Source organism: Cheilinus undulatus, linkage group 16 (assembly GCF_018320785.1).
Source record: "Cheilinus undulatus linkage group 16, ASM1832078v1, whole genome shotgun sequence".
Taxonomy (NCBI): domain Eukaryota; kingdom Metazoa; phylum Chordata; class Actinopteri; order Labriformes; family Labridae; genus Cheilinus; species Cheilinus undulatus.
Window position 1 is genome coordinate 14,578,797 of NC_054880.1, and position 11,865 is coordinate 14,590,661.

Here is an 11,865-nt window from a genome sequence, read left to right on the forward strand (position 1 = left end):
GAGAATTTGTGGCTGGACTTGAAAAGGGCTGTTCATGCCCGATCCCTGTGTAACCGGGCAGAGCTTGAGCAGTTTTGCAAAGAAGAATGGAGTAAAATTGCAGTGTCCAGATGTAAAATCCTGACTGAGACCTATCCCCACAGACTCAGAGTTGTGATTGCAGCCAAGGGTGTATCTACTAAATACTGACTTGAAGGGGGTGAATATTTATGCAGTCACTTATTTTGTGTTACATATTTTTGACCTTACCTTGAAGAAATTTGTTTTGACTTTGATATTAAAAGGATTTTTTTTTTTTTTTGACTTTTTTTGGGTCAAAAAAGCCAAAATATATGGACCATGTTTGATTTATAAAACCAATAAAAGGGTAAAACATCCAAGGGGCGGAATACCTTATAGAGGCACTGTATCAGCTAACGGTTTATCCACAGCTCCTAATTTAGCATGGTATAACACAAGATAGCTTTGATTATGTGTATTTTTAACAACATATTTATGTCTGCTTGTCACTTTGACTAAAAGTTACAGAAAAAGCAGAGTAGAAAGATGTTTTTGAGCTGCTGCTGTGCTTGCTTTTGCTTTTTGAGTCTGCTCATGCTGAGTTTTTGGGTTAGGTCTGATATTTTACACTAATATTCATGTGTTTTTCTTTCCTCCCCTCTCTCCTCTCTTCTTTTTCCTCTCTTTTCTCTCCCCCATCCCTCCTCATCCTCCCACATTTCACTCACGGCAGTTGTCGCTGGTTCAGCTTGACTGCTTCGTTAGGGCTCATCATTTGCATTCAGATTAATTATCTAATTACCGACAAATGTCCGGCGGCCACCCCACACTCCGGCTCGTCAGCTCTCAGCCTGTAATTATTTTAATCATTTACTTTCATCTGGAGCGTTCCTGCCATACTCCTGTGTTTAGAGGCCATTCTTAATTACCCTGCCAAGACACTCTTTTCATGAGAGGGAGGGAGGGGAGGATGGGGGGAGGAGAGGGGAGGGTTGGTTTGAGGGGAGAAGAGAGCAATTGGGTGAGGGAACATGTGTGTATGTGAAAGAGAAAAAGACCAATGGGGACATGATCCAGAGGCTTTGACAGCACAGAGGAAGCTCCCTGCTCTGCTGGATGCTCTTTCCTCTCTTTTTTTTCTCTTTCCCTCTACATACACCCCCCCAAAAAAACCTCCCCCACCACCTCCCCCGCCTCCCCAACCAACTTCCTCATCTCTCCTCTCACCCCCACCTCCCTCCTCTACTCTACACCCCCGTTATACTTCCTCCCTTTTTTCCCTTTATCGCAAGCACACACAGGAATCGCCCGTGGGCTTCAGTGCTCTGACTGCTAATACACTGACACACACTTACACACTTTTACACAACACGCTCAGAAACAGGCAGACAAGAGAGAGAGAGAGTCATGTGCCCTGTTTGTGGCACTCATCAGGATGCACACATCTTTCCACAATCTGCCTGGAAAATCTATACTCTTCCCTCAAACTTTGTCTATCTCTCTCTTTCTGTCTGCCATCATCCCTCCATCCTGCGCACGTCTATCTGCCTCCCCTTCATCCCTCCTCCTCTCCTTCTTATCCCTCCGTTTGGACAGGCCTGCTTCTCCCTGTCCTCTGTATTCACCATATTCACACAGCAAACATTTTCCTGCTGTCACGCTCAGGGTTGGAGCCTCTGATAATTTTGCTGTGTTGTATTGTTGTTTACATAGAGTATCTGATAAACTTACCCACTCACCTCTTCTAGATAAATGATTCACTGGGAACACATGGATAATGAAAATCTGGATGTACACTATATTGCCAAAAGTATTCGCTCACCTGCCTTGACTCGCATATGACCTTAAGTGATATCCCGCTCTTAATCCATAGGGTTTAATATGACATTGGTCTGCCCTTTGCAGCTATAACAGCTTCAACTCTTCTGGGAAGGCTTTCCACAAGGTTTAGGAGTGTGTTTATGGGAATTTTTGACCATTCTGCCAGAAGCGCATTTGTGAGGTCACACACTGATGTTGGACAAAAAGGCCTGGCTCTTAGTCTCCGCTCTAATTCATCCCAAAGGTGTTCTATTGGGTTGAGGTCAGGACTCTGTTCAGGCCAGTCAAGTTCATCCACACCAAACTCTCTCATCCATGTCTTTATGGACCTTGCTTTGTGCACTGGTGCACAGTCATGTTGGAACAGGAAGGGGTCATCCCCAAACTGTTCCCACAAAGTTGGGCGCATGGAATTGTCCAAAATCTCTTGGTATGCTGACGCATTCAGAGTTCATTTCACTGGAACTAAGGGGCCAAGTCCAGCTCCTGAAAAACAACCCCACACCATAATCCCCCCTCAACCAAACTTTACACTTGGCACAATGCAGTCAGACAAGTACTCTTCTCCTGGCGACCACCAAACCCAAACTCGTCCATAAGATTGCCAGATGGAAAAGCGTGATTCGTCACTCCAGAGAACGCGTCTCCACTGCTCTAGAGTCCAGTGGTGGCGTGCTTTACACCACTGCATCCGATGCTTTGCATTGCACTTGGTGACGTATGGCATGGATGCAGCTGCTCGGCCATGGAAACCCATTCCATGAAGCTCTCTACACACTGTTCTTCAGTTAATCTGAAGGCCACATGAAGTTTGGAGGTCTGTAGCGATTGACTCTGCAGAAAGTTGGTGACCTCTACGCACCATGCACCTCAATATCTGCTGACCCCGCTCCATCATTTTACGTGGCCTACCACTTCGTGGCTGAGTTGCTGTCATTCCCAATCACTTCCACATTGTTATAATACCACTGACAGTTGACTGTGGAATATTTAGGAATGAGGAAATTTTACGACTGGACTTGTTGCACAGGTGGCATCCTATCACAGTACTATGTTAGAATTCACTGAGCTCCTGAGAGCGACCCATTCTTTCACAAATGTTTGTAGAAATGTCGACATTATTAAATCAGATCTTAGAAGGCACCTTCAGTCGGGGCTATGAGGGGTCCAGTTATTTCTGTGGGTGGGCCTGCATCCAACTATTGCATCATAAAAATATTTGAGAAGGTTTGAGTCACCAGTAGATGAAATCTTAAGCTAACATTTAACCACTTCCAAGCTAACATTGTCACCTGATGGTAGCCTACATTGTTAGCTAGGTCGCTAACAACTAGCATGTCCCAAATCACATACGTTTGTTATTATTCTGTATTACAGCACATAAAAATGCAGTACAGAGTACTTAATCACAGCAGGTTAGTTTTATCCCAAGTTGTGCACTGCTAGCATTACAGCAAGTGTCAAAATTATTATGTTCCCCCTCTACAGCAAGTTGTAGACAAACGCCAGGCAATTATATTTGACAGCTATTTTCAGTCACCATTAAATTCATGTTCTTGTTTTCTATATTATTATTCTCTCAAAGAAAATTGCCTTCATTTGCCTCAATGCCTTTTTTCTTAGTTAAAATGTGCTGCCATTGCTAATCTTTTGCTAGCTAGCAGATGCTAAGGTGGTAATATCTGCTGTGTCACCAATATGGCATTCACTGAGGACGCAAAGCGCTCCCCCTTTTTGGACAGTTTTGAGTGGGCCAGTATCTGCAGTTATTAGTATGTGTGAACATACTCAAATATGTCATATTCAATACAGAAGTATGCAATTTGGGACACACTAAAGGATATTGTAGCCTCGAGGGACATCAGAACTGATTTTAAATTAGGCTATATCTAAAGGTATGATAACCCAGCTGTAGCTAGTCAGCAGAAAAGCTAGCTAGTACTTCTGGCTAACAATATGTTATCCAGTGTTAGCTTACGTTAGCTCGATTGTTTATAAGAATAATTGATGTTGTAGGGATGTGTCAGGGCATATTTTAAGTTCCAACTGAATTTATGATCATCCAGCCATAGCTTTATCAATAGCTAAAGCTAGTTCTGAACCAGTTCCTGGCTAACATTATGCATATTCATTTACATTGCATAAGCTAGAATACAAATGTTATTTTTCCAATTAACGTTACTTTAACTAACATTAAGTTTGCAAGGAGATATATATTTTAGGTCTATTATTCAGGTAATATTTTCATGAGCTAATAATTTACACTTTCCTTTTTAAGAATCGGTTACACTTACAATGGTACAATGATCTTTCAGCAGATGGCTAACAGCCAAATAATACAACAGTCTAATAAAAAACTGAAGTGGCTGAACGGATATTAAGGCTGTGTCCAATGGCTAATCAAAACTGATAAATTTTCTTTGTATGATCTTATATTACAAAATGCTAATATAACCTTTTTGCCACCTGACAGAAACCACATTCAGTAAGTGGCTGGGTGCTAGGGTTAGCTTATTTTTAATGGGTAATAAAATACATTGCTTTTCCTTTGACATTGTGTAACTCCACTAAATACAAGTTTTACCTTTAGCTACTTGACTAGATGTAAGAATTAGCCTACTTAGCCTACACTTGCTGTGTAGCTATCAATGCCTGCTTGCTCAGCCTTACGGGTTACTGAATTATTGCGTTAGTTAGCTAGCATTGGCTAGCATTAGCCAGCCAGCCACTTTCTTGTGTATGGATGCCAGCTGGCTCAGCGCAATAGCGTACAGTTTAGCAGGTTGCCGAATTGTTTGCAAATTTTCTTTTCCAATGTTTAATCAAATCTGTTGTTTTTCTTTAAGTACAATCCATTCAGCCGCTTCCTTTCAGCAACAGTAGGCTATACGTTACTGGGGCTATGCTAAATGTAGTTTGTTGGGTTTTGAAATGTATTATAACACCTGATGTCCAAGCTTTATTTAAAATAAAAACAACACATTTGTGGCTACAGATGGCCTAGAGCAGTGTTTCTCAACTGGTGGGTCAGGACCCAAAAGTGGGTCACAAAGCTCTTTTCAGTGGGTCGGATATATGTGCCAGGATAAAAAAAGGTGGCCCAAATTCAATATTTAGAAGCCCTAAATGGACAAAGGAATATTCATTTATTTACAGTGCTTAACAAATTTATTAGACCGCCTGTCATAAAAACCAGAAAACATAAATATTTTAGAAATCTTTCAAAAACTTGTTTAAAACTAAAAATGTTATTGTTATTTATTTAGCAAATAAACTGAAACAAATAAATAGTGCTTTTTCATCATATAGTAACCAAAAAACTTCATATTTTGTATGGCCTCCTTTGGCCTTGATTTTTGCTGGCATTGTTTTTATGTACTTTTCCACAGTCTCTTTTGTTATTGAGTTCCAAATAGTTTCTAGCTGTACCCACAAACTTGCTTTAGATGAAACTTTTGTGCCAACAATCTTTGAATCTACTAATTCCCAAATTTGTTCAGTAGGATTCAAATCCGGACTTTGACTTTGCCAGTCCATCAGTTCCAGTACTCCAGATTCCTTTTTCTTGGTCAAATAGTCTCTGCACAGCTTTGAAGTATGCTCGGGGTCATCGTCTTGTTGGTATATGAACCCACGACCAATCAGATTCAGTCCAGAAGGGATTCCATGATGCACTAAGATGTTGTGGTAGACATTCTTGTTCATGATACTGTCCATTTTCACTCATTTGCCCATGCCATATCCACAAATGGAACCCCATACCATAATGGAATCTCCTCCGTGTTGCACCGTGAGTGCAATGCATTTGGCATCAAAATGCTCTCCAGCTTTTCTGCGGACATAAACACGACGATGCTGACTGAAGAGTTTAAACTTGGACCCGTCCATCCAGAGTACCTTCTTCCAGTCATCAACAGACCAGTGTTTGTGCTCCGTGGCAAATCTGAGGCATTTCTGGATGTTTGCAGGCCTCAATAATGGCTTCTTAGCAGCTATTCTTCCCTTTAAGCCTTGTTCCATCAGTCGTCTGCTTATGGTCATTCTGGAGACTTTCTCAGACTCTGATCTAGAAGCATTCATCTCTGCCTGAAGATCAGCAGTGGTCTTCCTTCTGTCTCTAGTACTTAAAATCTTGAGGTGTCTGACATCTGCTTCAGTTAAATTTCATTTCCTGCCTTTTCCGTGGCGCATTTTGTAAGTACCAGTCTCTGCATTTGACTCCAAAGCATACTTGACCACACTGTGAGAACACTTTATGTCTTTCCCTATTTGTCTCAAAGACCATCCAGCATCATGAAGTGCTTTAATGCGGACTCTTTCATTTTCAGTGAGTTCGTGACGTTTTACCATTTTGAACAGGAATGAGGAATTTCAAACTGAATTCACCTTTTTATACACAAATTTGAGCCGGCTCACTGGGCTTCTCTGAAAAGTCAGAAATTAATCAAGCATAACATTCAACCTCTAAAACTCATTTTTCTGTTCAGGAATGCAAGTAAATAAGTAGAATATGACATATTAATCAAGAAACAATAATGTGCTTTACTATTTTTTCAGTTTTTTTGTAAATAAGTCAATTTGAAAATTCATGGATAACAATAATAATTATATTTGAGCATTAAAAATATCATTTCAGTTAAAGAGCTTCTACATATTGGTGAATTAACCATTGCAGAAACATAAAAAATTATTTTGGTAATTACCAATGCTGTTAATTTAGGGCAGCTGTGGCATAAACCTTACTTTGGGTGGTGGTTGAATACATTTGTTAAGTAGTATATATATATATATATGATATTTTTTTTTCTAAGATAACACAGAAATTCCTCAAGAAATTACCAAATTTCCATGTTGTGTTTTTTTTCATTCAGAGCCCTAAAAATGTATAAAATAAATTTGAGTGGTTGAACATTTTCAAAAAATCTGGGTTGGGATTTCTCTTAAGGTGGTCATGGTGGGTCCTGATGCCCCACCAGTTGAGAACCACTGGTGTAGAAGTTGTACCCCATGGGTGCATGTGGCCGGGGTTCAAGGCTGGTTTGTGGCTCCTTTCCCACATGACATTCCACCACTCTCTCCTCCTAGTTGCTGACTACGCCCACTGTACCCTATTAACAAAGGGGAAAAAATAAATCTAAAAAAAAAAAAAAAAAAAACAATTACACATTTAATAAGATATTAGTGACAGACAACACATAATGCTAGCTTTCAACCACTTACTAACTTCTTAGCTAGATATCTTCACATGGTAAAAAGCCTTGAATTTCAACTTGCCATACTACTTAAAGCTCTTTTTCCACCGCAGGTCACACCTACCCATTCACACCCATTCATTCCACATTCATACACTCATGGCAAAGGCTGCTATGGAGAATGACCATCAGCATTAGCTAATCAAATTCAACAGATCCATATACATTTACACAGCACTGATTCAGTAGTGGGAGCATTTGGGCTTAAGTATTTTGCCCAAGGACACATCAATGTGACTATTTCTATTGTAGCCGGGGATCAAACCCCTAACCCCTCTGGTAGTGAGACAGTCACAATTGCCCCACAACTAGGTTGAGGTTACCATTCTCACAAGAGAGAACCATGTGAATGCCTCTTCTGTTATTTCTTCACTGGGTTGACTTTTCTAGAAAGCTTTGAGTTGTGGCGTCATGTTGCTGTTGCCTTGCGACAGAGCTCCCATATGGAGACCAATCGAACCCAAAGCCTTTTCTATAATTGTCTTAACAACATGACTATGAACCTGAGATACCCCAAATCTGTGCAATATGTAACCTGGAGCACAGAAGTGTAACATAAAGGAGCATCATCTTCCCACCTTGAGCAGAAGAAAATGGCTGCTGTGTGAATATGGTCAACAAGGAGAGACAACAGGTCATCCTTTTCTCCCTCCAACCCGTGACCAAACCATAATGATGCTCTCACTCAACCCTTAAGCCACTCGCCCCTCTCTCCCTCTCCTCCCCTACTGACTGCTCTTGTTAAGAAAAGGGAGAGTGTGAGAGAGAGGGAGAGATACAAGCTCTGTAATTGGGCTCTTGAATATTTAAGTCACTGGGGATGAAAGTTTAATGAAAAGATGATTATCTACCAGTTTATCTCACCACTGTTTCATATTTCATTTTCACATTCTCGTTTCCAGACACAATGTCCATTTTGGCAGCTGTGGGTACAGAGTTTGGGATCCTGTCAGTGTGAGTTGAAAAATATGAAGCAAAATGTAGAAAACATCTGAAATGTTAAGGTTATGGTGCATCTGATAAAGATGTGCATTAAGTCAAAGCTTAAATCTTGACTGTACTCGGGATTTTTGGTTACACGGACATCGTTACCACTTGAGAAAAAGTTAAAATTTAATGTCATTCCTCATTCACACATAAAGACTATTTGGAAGTGGTGCTTACTGAAAAAATACTTAATTTTACAAGGAAAAAAGAGGAACAGAAAATTAATACTTTCAGATATCATGTCAACAATAAGGATCAAAAATGCCTTGATCTATTGGTCTCGTGGATTTAGAGCAATTTGTCCCATGACTTGCTGTCTTGAGGCCATTCCTGTTACTGGGAACATTGTCCCTTTTGGCAGCTGACTGATTTATTTTCCAGTGAATGTGGGAAAAAAAAATCCCCAGAAGACTGAAGAAAAAGTGCAAGATAGAGAGAAATGTTTGGGTCATAATTCAGAGGAGACAAATTTAAGAAATACACAGTGGAAACTTTTTGAAGAATTAGGGTTGTAGAGTCTTAATTAAGTCTCCTAAACTGTCTCCTTCATGTCTATATTTCTTGTATACTTAATCCAATTATTGAACTACATTTCATCCTGTTCACAAAAGGGCCTCAAGGTGGTTCAAGTGTTTTGTGTGCACAGCTAATTGGCCTTTTCCAACACTGTCATAAGAACAGCAGGAGAGAATAACCTTAAAACATAATGCTATTTTACATGTTAATTTCTTGTTAGAAAGGCTAGAAGCAGATTACAAGTATCTTGTAAGAGACTGTAGCACTGAGTAAACATACTAACTTTAATAATTTGGTAAATGGACTTGAGCTTGTATTGCCCTTTTCTAGTTTTCTGACCACTCAAAGCACTTTTTACACCCAGGTCATATTTACCCATTCACACCCATTCAAACACGGATGGCAAAGGCTGCTATGTACAATAGAGTTGCCATCAGTGGGTGCCAGTATAGCTCAGTTGGTAGAGCAGACTCCGAGGCACACTGGACGCCAGATTGGTTCCCGGTCTCTCCCTATACTTCCTGTCTCTTTTCAGCAGTGCACATTGACTCTTAACTTATGCTTCCTGACTTCAGGTTGTAAGGATAATTATAAAACTATCCCGTAGATAGAGAGCAGTGCAGCCACTGATTTACAACAATAGCTCACTAATCAAAGTATTTACAAGAGATATGAGACATTCGAACTGAACCATGGTGGCTTCATTAAGGTGCATGCAGACCATTCTACCTATAGACCCTTTGCATCTTATGTCACAATGTCCCTCCCCAGCCTGGATGGCAAAAAGGACGTGTTACTGACTGAATACCAATGCTAGATAAATACTCTTGTCCACAAACTCCTCATTATAATCTGTAGTGCACATCACATTCAAGGAAAGTTCAGGTAGTTTTGTCAGAATTAGAAACCTACAAAACCTTTTTAAGAAGCATAAAACAATATATTCCATAGCAACATCACTTTTGAAGCACAGAAAGGGCTAATGCTATCAAATGCCAGTGCTACAGTTTAAACTGTGACACTGTTTACTGGTGACTTTCAGCTGAGTGGGAGCTGAAAACAGACAGAGTACTAGATAATGCCTCATTTTGCAGTTTTCCATGAAATGCATGTCTGATGAGCATGTTTTGGTGAAAAAATAAAGAGATATTGTTCATAAAAACCGCTGCTAAGAAGGCATCAAAGCTAAAACTTTCTAAAAAAAAATTTTATTAAACTTCTGGTAAGGGAAAGGGTTATGATACCAAAAGTTAGGTCAAAAACTTGCTCTGCAAAACTCAATTACAAAATGTTTAATATGACCACTAAACTGTCACTGCCATAACTTTGTTGTTGTTGTTGTTCTTGTTGTTGTTTTTAAGCACTAATACACCTTTTTACCCATTCCACTTTGTATACCTCTGTTTATTTGTTTTAATTTATATTTTTATATTTTATTTGATTGCACTACAACTGCGTTTACTCTGTATTGACACATTTCACATTACCCTATTCATATATTTATTTCCAGTGTAAATCTCTCTCTCTTTACTCTCCAACCAATCTGGGCTCTCAGCTGTTTTTACTGAAATTACATCCTGGTTAATAATTAAATGCCCAATAACTGAGAATAACTTTAAATCATCTGTTGATAGTTTTTGTTGTTCATGTGCTGTATATATTGTTTAAAAACTTTCGTTTTCTTTATAATGCATGTATAACTCTAAAAGTGTTTTTTGTTTTGGTTTGGTTTGGGTTTTTTTGTTAGACTTCTGCTCTTTGTTTTTTGTAATGCTGCTGCTTGAAGTGCCTTGAATTGCCCCCCTAAGGAAAAAAATGTATTTTTTAAAAATTTGAATTTGAATTAAAAGAGACTGCACACAGGAAAGAAAAAAGCTGTCATCCATTAAAAAAAAAAAAAAAAAAAAAAAAAAAACTTTAACACAGCGAGCAGAACTAAAGCTAAAGCTAATGTAACTACATAGCTAACTTATCTAACTCTAAAGCTAGCAAAGCCATGTTAGCTACAAAGGCTATGTAGGTTACGTAACTAAATCTAAATCTAATGAAGCTTTGTCAGCTATCTAAGCTGTGTAGGTTACAAAGCCAAGTAGATTAATCTAAAGATGATGAAACTGTGTTAGCTACTTGGGTAATGTAGCTACATAACTCAAGTAGCTGAAGTTTAAGCTAACAGCCTCGTTAGCTGTGTTAGCTCATGCTACATTTGCTAAAGCTACTTGAGTAGTTGTTACCAGTGGCTCACTTTAGCTCTGTTAGCTTTTGCTCAAGCTAGCATAGCTACTTTGGCTTACATAGTATGTTAAGTACATAGGTAGCCAAGCTATGTTAGCTTTAGCTAGATAAGATAGCAAAGTTGAAGTGAACCAGCTTTTGCATAGCTACTTCTAAAATGGGTGTCTACATAGCTTAATCCAGGATTAGACATCAGACCTTTATTGTTCTATTTATGAAATTTTTCTTGGTCTGTAATATCTGCAATGTAGTTAATTCATGAATGTAACTGCCAGACTTTGTTTATGAATAAAGTAAAATAACAAAAAATACTCTAAAATTATATCACTTTTTCGTCTGACAGATGTGGCGTCTCACCGTGTTGATCTACAAGAAGGGGCATCTGGGATCTGTAGCAAGTCCCCTCTCAGCCATGCTTTAAGTAATCAAATATGAGCACATGAAGTCAGAAATAGTCATCAGACTTGAATCCCCCTACTGCTAGAAGGGATTCAGGTCTTTAGAACCACTAAATTCACACAAGTAAAAAGAGAGAAACTCCAAAGCCTCTGTGTTGTGTGATAGAAATCTAACATTTCGTTGCCCTTCTTGCACAAAAACAGCAGTTCTCCTTGATTAAGAGATTAATTCAGTGCCAGTATTTTGGCTTAAACATCAGATGGTACCCATAAGCAGTTGAGTATGAGGTTAAAGGACACTCTTTCCTTTATTTAATGGTGCAGGATAAACAGACGGCTGTTTGTTATTCATTCTTTTTATTCATAATGGTGGAGACATTAATCCCTTTTTGCGAGAAGATGGTGTGAAAAAGCAGCGTTGACGTGTAGCACTTTTGCCAAACCCCGGTGGAATAATGTGGACTTTGGAGTTTTCAGGGGGGATTATGTCGCGGTCCCACACATCGCCTCGGGCCACAGTTTGGAAGCGGACACAGTTTGGACGGCAGAGATTAGACACCAAGGTGCGGAGCAAAGAGGCCACTTCCAGGAGGGGTCAGCATGGGGGATCTCCTCTGATAAAGCAGTTCTGCTAATAATACGGAGACTTTATTTTG